The following is a 9,935-nucleotide window of genomic DNA, read 5'->3' on the forward strand; positions in this document are numbered from 1 at the left end:
GCACATTTGGGGACACCTGGGGACATCCCACCCACACCTGGGGACATCCCATGGACACCTGGGGACATTTGGGGACATCCCAGAGACACCTGGGGACACTTGGGGACACCTGGGGGACATTTGGGGCACCTGGGGAACATCTGGGAGCATCCCAGGGACACCTGGGGACATTTGGGGACATCCCAGAGACACCTGGGGACACCTGGACACACTTGGGGACATTTGGGGACATCCCACCCACACCAGGGGGGGGTCTCACATTTTCCCCACCCGGGACAGGAGCAGCTTTGGGGTCAAATCTGGAGGATTTGGGGTTCAGCCGGGCAATGACCCCTCTGTTGTTGTTGTTGGTTTTTGTTTTTTTTTTCCCTTTTTCCTCCATTTTTCACCCCAAAAGGGTTTTTTTTTTCCTGTTCCTTTGGGGGCCCTGGGGATCCTGGATGGGAACAGATCCCAAAATTCCAGAACAGGGGCAGATCCTGGATTTGGGAACAGATCCCAAAATTCAGGATTTTGGATTCCTAAAAGAACAGGAACAGAGCCCGGATCCTGCCGGTGTGGGGTCCCCCGTCCCTCCAGTGAATCCCCTCGGTGATTTTGGGGTGAAAGCGCCGCTTTTCGGGCCATTCCGCGCCCCGCCGATTTTGGGACGCCCCTCCCCGGGCAGGAATTTCCCCACCCCACAAATCCCCGCCGGGAATTCCCCGAAACACCCAAAACGCGGCGATTTTGCCCCAAAACCGTTCCCGGGGCATTCCCGGCCCGGCCCCGGGGGCGGGCAGCGCTTATCGCTTATCGCTTATCGCTTATCGCTTATCGCTTATCGCTTATCGCTTATCGCTTATCGCTTATCGCTTATCGCCGTTGGTGGCAGCGATCACCGAAATCGCGGCGATTGACCCCAAATCGCCCGAAGGCCACGAGGGGCGCGCCCCGCCCTCTCACGCGCAGGAGAGGCCGCTAGGCCCGACCGGGGCACCGGAGCACCGGGGACACCGGGAACACCGGTACCGGAGCACCGGGAGCACCGGGGACACCGGGAACACCGGGACCGGAGCACCGGAGACACCGGGAACACCGGTACCGGAGCACCGGGAGCACCGGGGACACCGGGAACACCGGTACCGGAGCACCGGGAGCACCGGAGACACCGGAGACATCGGGACCGGGACCGGAGCACCGGGACTGGGAGCACCGGGAGCGCTGGAGACACCGGTACCGGAGCACCGGGAGCACTGGAGACACCGGTACCAGAGCACTGGTGATACCGGTACCAGAGCACCGGGAGCAGTGGTGATACCGGTACCGGAGCACCGGGAGCACTGGTGATACCGGTACCGGAGCACCGGGAGCAGTGGTGATACCGGGCACTGGTGATACTGGTACCGGAGCACTGGGAGCACTGGAGACACCGGTACCGGAGCACCGGGAGCACTGGAGACACCGGTACCGGAGCACCGGGAGCAGTGGTGATACCGGGCACTGGTGATACCGGTACCGGAGCAGCACCGGGAGCACTGGTGATACTGGTACCGGAGCACTGGGACACTGGTGATACCGGTACTGGAGCACCGGGAGCAGTGGTGATACCGGTACCGGAGCAGCACCGGGAGCACTGGGGTGTCCGGCCCCACGCCACCGGCAGCACTGGCCGGAGCAGCCCCACGGCCCCCCACAGCTGGGGACACCGGGAACGTCCGGAACCAGGAGCCACCTCCAGCCCCGCGCCATGAGGGTGACACCGGAGGGGACAGCAGGGGTGACAGCAGAGGTGACAATGCCACGCCAGCAGTGCCACCGAGGACGCTGTGGCGTCCCAGGCCGCGCGGCGCTGGTGGCACTGGTGGCGCTGGTGGCACCGGTGGCACTGGGGTGGCCGTGCGGGGTCACTTTGACCTGTGGAGGGATTACCTGGGGCTGGCGGCCGCCGTGGCCGTGCTGCTCCGCGAGCCTGGAGGACGTGGGGACAGCTCGGGGACAGCGGGGGCGCTGGCTGTGAGGGGTGGGGCAGCTCCACGTGTGGGGCCAGCTCCATCTGTGGGGTCAGCTCCATGTGCTGGGGCAGCTCCATCTGTGGGGTCAGCTCCGTCTGCTGGGGCAGCTCCAGGTGTGGGGCCAGCTCCATCTGTGGGGTCAGCTCCATCTGTGGGGTCAGCTCCACGTGTGGGGCCAGCTCCATCTGTGGGGTCAGCTCTGTCTGCTGGGGCAGCTCCACGTGTGGGGCCAGCTCCATCTGTGGGGTCAGCTCCATGTGCTGGGGCAGCTCCATCTGTGGGGTCAGCTCCGTCTGCTGGGGCAGCTCCATCTGTGGGGTCAGCTCCATCTGCTGGGGCAGCTCCATCTGTGGGGTCAGCTCCATGTGCTGGGGCAGCTCCACCAGTGGGACCATCTCCATGCTTGGAACCAGCTCCACGTGCCAGACCAGCTCCATCTGTGGGGTTAGCTCTGCGTGCTGGGCCAGCTCCATGTGCTGGGCTAACTCTGTCTGCTGGGCCAGCTCCACGCATGGGGCCCGCTCCATGTGCTGAACCAGCTCCATCTGCTGGGCCAGCTCCACGTGTCAGGTCAGCTCCACCTATGGGACAAGCTCCACGTCCCGGACCAGCTCCACCAGTGGGACCATCTCCATGCACTGGACCAGCTCCACATGCCAGGCCAGCTCTACCTATTGGACCATCTCCATTCACCGAACCATCTCCATGTACCACACCAGCTCCACATGTTGGGTCAGCTCCACCTGTGGAACCATCTCCACACACCAAACCAACTCCACATGTAGGACCAGCTCCGTGTGCTGAACCAGCTCCGTGTGCCGGACCAGCTCCACATGTCGGGTCAGCTCCAGCTATGGGACCAGCTCTACGTATGGGACCATCTCCACACGTAGGACCAGCTCCATGTGCTGAATCAGCTCCATGTGCCAGACCAGCTCCACCAGTTGGACCATCTCCATTCACTGACCCAGCTCCACATGCTAGACGAGCTCCACATGTCGGGTCAGCTCCACCAGTGGGACCATCTCCATTCACTGAACCAGCTCCACGTGCCAGACCACCTCCACTAGTGGCACCACCTCCACTCACCGACCCAGCTCCACCAGTGGGACCATCTCCATTCCCCGAACCAGCTCCACGTCCTAGACCAGCTCCACCAGTGGCACCACCTCCACTCACCGAACCAGCTCCACCAATGGGACCATCTCCATTCACTGACCCAGCTCCATGTGCCAGAAGAGCTCCACATGTTGGGTCAGCTCCACCGGTGGGACCATCTCCATGTGCTGAACCAGCTCCACGTGCCAGACCATCTCCACCGGTGGGACCACCTCCACTCACCAACCCAGCTCCAGCCGCGGTTCCAGCTCCAGCCGCGGTTCCAGCTCCGCGCCCGGCCGCCGTGCCCTGCTCGTTCTGCCAGCACAACGGCGAGTCGCCGGGCGTGTACCGGAGCCACAGCCTGCGGGACGCGCGGGGCCGCGTGCAGTGCCCGGTGCTGCGCAGCTACGTGTGCCCGCAGTGCGGCGCCACGCGCGACCGGGCGCACACGCGGCGCTTCTGCCCCCGCACGCCCCGCGGCTACAGCTCGGTGTACGCGCCCACCGCCGCCGCCAGGGACGGCACCGACACGGTGTAGGTGAGGAGGGAGAGGATGGCACCGACACGGTGTAGGTGAGGAGGGAGAGGATGGCACCGACACGGTGTAGGTGAGCAGGGACGGACACAGTGTAGGTGAGGAGGGACGGACACAGTGTAGGTGAGGAGGAAGAGGAGCGTAGGGTGTAGGTGAGGAGGGATGGACACGGTGTAGGTGAGGAGGACGGACACGGTGTAGGTGAGGAAGAGGACGGACACGGTGTAGGTGAGGATGGACACAGTGTAGGTGAGGAGGAAGAGGATGGACACGGTGTAGGTGAGGAGGAAGAGGACGGACACGGTGTAGGTGAGGAAGAGGACGGACACGGTGTAGGTGAGGAGGGAGAGGACGGACACGGTGTAGGTGAGGAAGAGGACGGACACGGTGTAGGCGAGGATGGACACGGTGTAGGTGAGGAGGAAGAGGATGGACATGGTGTAGGTGAGGAAGGACGGACACGGTGTAGGTGAGGAAGAGGACGGACACGGTGTAGGTGAGGATGGACACAGTGTAGGTGAGGAGGAAGAGGACGGACACGGTGTAGGTGAGGAGGAAGAGGACGGACACGGTGTAGGTGAGGGAGGGACGGACACGGTGTAGGTGAGGAGGGATGGACACGGTGTAGGTGAGGAGGGACGGACACGGTGTAGGTGAGGGAGGGACGGACACGGTGTAGGTGAGGAAGGACGGACACGGTGTAGGTGAGGATGGACAAGGTGTAGGTGAGGAAGGACGGACACGGTGTAGGTGAGGAGGGAGAGGATGGACACGGTGTAGGTGAGGAGGGATGGACACGGTGTAGGTGAGGACGGACACGGTGTAGGTGAGGAAGAGGACGGACACGGTGTAGGTGAGGAGGAAGAGGATGGACACGGTGTAGGTGAGGACGGACACGGTGTAGGTGAGGAAGAGGACGGACACGGTGTAGGTGAGGAGGAAGAGGATGGACACGGTGTAGGTGAGGACGGACACGGTGTAGGTGAGGAGGGAGGGAAGGAGGGTCCGGTGTCACCGGGCAGGTGTGGCACGGGAGGTGTGGCAGGTGCTGGCTCTGGGCAGTGCTGGGATTCCCGTTTTATCCAAACCTGGGTTTATCCCAGTTTCTGGCATTCCTGTTTAATCCAAACCTCAATTTATCCCAATTCCTGTCACTCCTGTTTGATCCAAACCTGCGTTTAGGCAGGGCTGGGATTCCTGTTTTACCCAAATCTGGGTTTATCCCAATTCCCGTTTTACCCAAACCTAGGTTTATCCCAATTCCTGTTTTACCCAAATCTGGGTTTATCCCAATTCCTGTTTTACCCAAACCTGGGTTTATCCCAATCCCTGTTTTATTCAAACCTAGGTTTATCCAGGATTGTGATTCCTGTTTTACCCAAATCTGGGTTTATCCCAATTCCTGTTTTACCCAAACCTGGGTTTATCCCAATTCCTGTTTTATCCAAACCTGGGTTTATCCCAATCCCTGTTTTATTCAAACCTAGGTTTATCCAGGATTGTGATTCCTGTTTTACCCAAATCTGGGTTTATCCCAATTCCTGTTTTACCCAAATCTGGGTTTATCCCAATTCCTGTTTTACCCAAACCTGGGTTTACCCAGGATAAGATTAACCAGGAGTTTGGTTTCTCTTCCAGGCACTTCACCAGAGGATGAGAGCACGGCCTGGAGCCCAGCTGGGACCAGTTCTGGAGCTGAGTTTTGGGTTTGGTTCGAGTTTTGGGTTTGAACTCTTGAGTTTTGGGTTTGGTTCGAGTTTTGGGTTTGAACTCTTGAGTTTTGGGTTTGGTTTGAGTTTTGGGTTTGAACTCTTGAGTTTTGAGTTTGGTTCGAGTTTTGGGTTTGAACTCTTGAGTTTTGGATTTGGTTCGAGTTTGGGGTTTGAACTGTTGAGTTTTGGGTTTGGTTCAAGTTTTGAGCTCTGAGTTTTGGTTAATCCCAAAAGGGGACAGTGCTCCAGGAGTTATCAAATATTTTGGGTTGGATTATTGAGTTTTGGTTAATCCCAGGCCGAAAAGGGACTGGGAACAGGCTGGTGCTCCAAGTGCTGGAGCTGTTATCAGATATTTTGGGTTGGATTATTGAGTTTTGGTTAACCTCAGGCCGGGAAGGGGCTGATGCTCCAGGTGTTGGAGCCGTTATCAGATATTTTGGGTTGGATTATTGAATTAGATATTTTGGGTTGGATTATTGAATTTTGGTTAATCCCAGGATGGGAAGGGGCTGATGCTCCAGATGTTGGAGCTGTTATCAGATATTTTGGGTTGGTTTATTGAGTTTTGGTTAATCCCAGGTCAGAAAGGGGTCAGTTCTCCAGGGTTTATCAAATATTTTGGGTTGGATTGCGGAATTTTGGTTAATCCCAGGTCAGAAAAGGAACTGGGAAGGGGCTGACGCTCCAAATATTGAAGCTATTACCAGATATTTTGGGTTGGATTATTGAGTTTTGATTAATCCCAAAATGGGAATGTGACAGTGCTCCAGGGATTACCAACCTGCAACCATTCTCCACATGAACTCTGCTTTATTCCACCAATAAATGAGAATTGTTTCCACCACTCCTCACCTCCCTAGCCCTCTTTATTCTCCACAGGAACTCCGCTTTATTCCGCCAATATGATATAAATTTATATTATATAAATTGTATAAATTATGTTATATAAATTATATAATATATAATGGTATTTCCAGCACTCCTCACCTCCCTAGCCCTCTTTATTCTCCACAGGAATTCTGCTTTATTCCACCAATAAACCAGAATTATAGAATATATAATTATATTATAATTATATTATAATTATATAAATATAATGGTATTTCCAGTGCTCTTCACCTCCCTAGCCCTCTTTATTCTCCACAGGAACTCTGCTTTATTCCGCCAACGAACCAGAATTATAGAATATATAATTATATTATAATTATATTATAATTATATTATAATTATATTATAATTATATTATAACTATATAAATATAATGGTATTTCCAGCGCTCCTCACCTCCCTAGCCCTCTTTATTCTCCACAGGAACTCTGCTTTATTCCGCCAATAAACCAGAATTATAGAATATATAATTATATTATAATTATATTATAATTATATTATAACTATATAAATATAATGGTATTTCCAGCGCTCCTCACCTCCCTAGCCCTCTTTATTCTCCACAGGAACTCTGCTTTATTCCGCCAATAAACCAGAATTATAGAATATATAATTATATTATAATTATATTATAATTATATTATAATTATATAAATATAATGGTATTTCCAGCGCTCCTCACCTCCCTAGCCCTCTTTATTCTCCACAGGAACTCTGCTTTATTCCGCCAACGAACCAGAATTATAGAATATATAATTATATTATAATTACATAAATATAATGGTATTTCCAGCGCTCCTCACCTCCCTAGCCCTCCTTCCAGCGGCTCCCAGCAGCTCCAGCCCTGCGGCCCCGCCGTGGTTTTGGCTTTGCCCTCCTGAGCATCTCCAGCCCTCGCTGGGCCCCCATGGCCAGGCGGCTGTGGGGGGAAATGGGGCGGGTCAGGGGGGCTGCACCCCCGAATCCAATCAAATCCACCCCAAAATCACAGAAATTCAGCCCAAATTCGGCCCAAATTCACCCCCAAATTCCCTCAAATTCACTAAAAATTCACACCATATTCACCCCAAAATCACCCCAAATTCACCCCCAAATTTACCCCAAATTCACCCCCAAATTCACAGAAATTCACAAAAATTCACACCAAATCCACCCCAAATTCACACCCAAATTCACACAAATTCACAAATTCACACAAATTCGCACCCAAATTCACCCCCAAATTCACCCCCAAATTCACACCCCAAATTCACACAAATTCACCCCCAAATTCACCCCCAAATTCACCCCCAAATTCACACCCCAAATTCACACCCCAAATTCACAAATTCACACCCCAAATTCACACCCCAAATTCACAGAAATTCACCCCCAAATTCACACAAATTCACCCACAAATTCACACCCCAAATTCACACAAATTCACCCCAATTCACACCAAATCCACCCCAAATTCACTAAAAATTCACCCCCAAATTCACACAAATCCACACCCCAAATTCACACAAATTCACACCCCAAATTCACACCCCAAATTCACAGAAATTCACCCCCAAATTCACACAAATTCACCCACAAATTCACACCCCAAATTGACACAAATTCACCCCCAAATTCACCCCAATTCACACAAATTCACCCCCAAATTCACCCAAATTCACCCCCAAATTCACCCCAATTCACACAAATTCACCCCCAAATTCACCCCAATTCACCCAAATTCACCCCAATTCACCCCAATTCACCCCAATTCACCCCCATCCCAGGGTTTGGGACTCACTTGAGGTCCGAGAGCTCCCGGATCAGCCCCCGGATGACGTCGGTGGCGTCCGATGGTTCCGCGGCTTTGGAGCTGCTACAAAACCAAAAAAAAACCCCAAAAAACCCCCAAAAACCCAAAAATTAATCCCAAAAAAACTCAAATTGGGGGTTTTGCACTCTTTAAATGTGGGATTTTGGTTAAAAATCGGGGTTTTGGGGCTGCCTGGGCTCACCCACCTTTGCCAGGGGTTGTTTGCTGTGGGTCTGGGCTGGGTCTGGCCTGGGCTGGGCCAGGGCTGTGGGGAGAGAGAGGAAATGGGGAGGGGTCCCAGTTTGGATGGGGAGGGTCCCAGTTTGGGGTGGGGAGGGGTCCCAGTTTGGGATGGGGAGGGGTCCCAGGTTGGATGGGGAGGGGTCCCAGTTTGGATGGGGAGGGGTCCCTGGGTCCCAGTTTGGGATGGGGAGGGGTCCCTGGATCCCAGTTTGGAATTGGGGAGGGGTCCCAGTTTGGATGGGGAGGGGTCCCTGGATCCCAGTTTGGGATTGGGGAGGATCCCAGTTTGGATGGGGAGGGTCCCAGTTTAGGTGGGGAGGGGTCCCTGGATCCCAGTTTGGGATTGGGGAGGGGTCCCTGGATTCCAGTTTGGAATTGGGGAGGGGTCCCTGGATCCCAGTTTGGGATGGGTAGGGGTCCCAGTTTGGATGGGGAGGGGTCCCCGGATCCCAGTTTGGAATTGGGGAGGGGTCCCAGTTTGAGCCCCCCCAGCTGTACCTTCTCCCCCGGTGCTGCTGATTCCGGCTCGTTCTGCCCCGAAATTCCCAGTTTGGGAATTTCCCAGTTTGGCTCTGGCTGCTCCAAAATTCCCATTTTTGGTGTCTCCATTTGTTCTTCTCCTGCCCCATCCACCTCCAAAATTCCTGGTTTTGCTGATTCCAGCTCATTCTCTTCTGTTTCACCCAAAATTCCCAGTTTGGGAATTTCCCAGTTTGGCTCCATTTGCTCCTCTCCTGCCCCATCCACCTCCAGAATTCCTGGTTTTGGTAATTCCAGTGGATCTTCTCCTGTTCCATCCAAAATTCCCATTTTTGGTGGTTCCATCTGCTCCTCTCCTGTTCCACCCAAAATTCCCATTTTTGGTGGTTCCAGCTGCTCCTCTCCTGTTCCACCCAAAATTCCCATTTTTGGTGGTTCCATCTGCTCCTCTCCTGTTCCACCCAAAATTCCCATTTTTGGTGTCTCCATCCGTTCTTCTCCTGCCCCATCCACCTCCAAAATTCCTGGTTTTGCTGACTCCTCTCCTGTTCCACCCAAAATTCCCATTTTCAGTGACTCCACCTGCTCTTCTCCTCTTCCATCCAAAATTCCCGTTTTTGGTGTTTCCACCTGCTCCTCTCCTGCCCCATTTCCCTCTGGAATTCCTGGTTTCACTGGCTCTGGATGTTCCTCTCCATCCACCTCCAAAATTCCCGTTTTTGGTGTTTCCATCTGCTCCTCTCCTGTTCCACCCAAAATTCCCATTTTCGGTGGCTCCATTTGCTCCTCTCCTTTTCCACCCAAAATTCCCATTTTTGATATTTCCATCTGCTCCTCTCCTGCCCCGTGTGCCTTTGGAATCTCTGGTCTTGGTGATTCCAGATGATTCTGCCCCATTCCATCCAAAATTCCCATTTTTGGTGACTCCATGTGCTCTTTTCCTGCTCCATGCACCTCCAAAATTCCCATTTTTGGTGATTCCAGCTGCTCCTCTCCTGCCCCATCCGCCTTTGGAATTCCTGTTTTTGGTGTTTCCATCTGCTCCTCTCCTGTTCCATCCAAAATTCCCATTTTCAGTGGCTCCATCTGCTCCTCCCTTGCTCCATCTACCTCCAAAATTCCTGTTTTTGGTGTTTCCATCTGCTCCTTTCCTGTTCCATCCAAAAGTCCCATTTTTGGTGTTTCTA

This window comes from Ammospiza caudacuta, chromosome 29, assembly GCF_027887145.1.
Source record: "Ammospiza caudacuta isolate bAmmCau1 chromosome 29, bAmmCau1.pri, whole genome shotgun sequence".
Lineage (NCBI taxonomy): Eukaryota > Metazoa > Chordata > Aves > Passeriformes > Passerellidae > Ammospiza > Ammospiza caudacuta.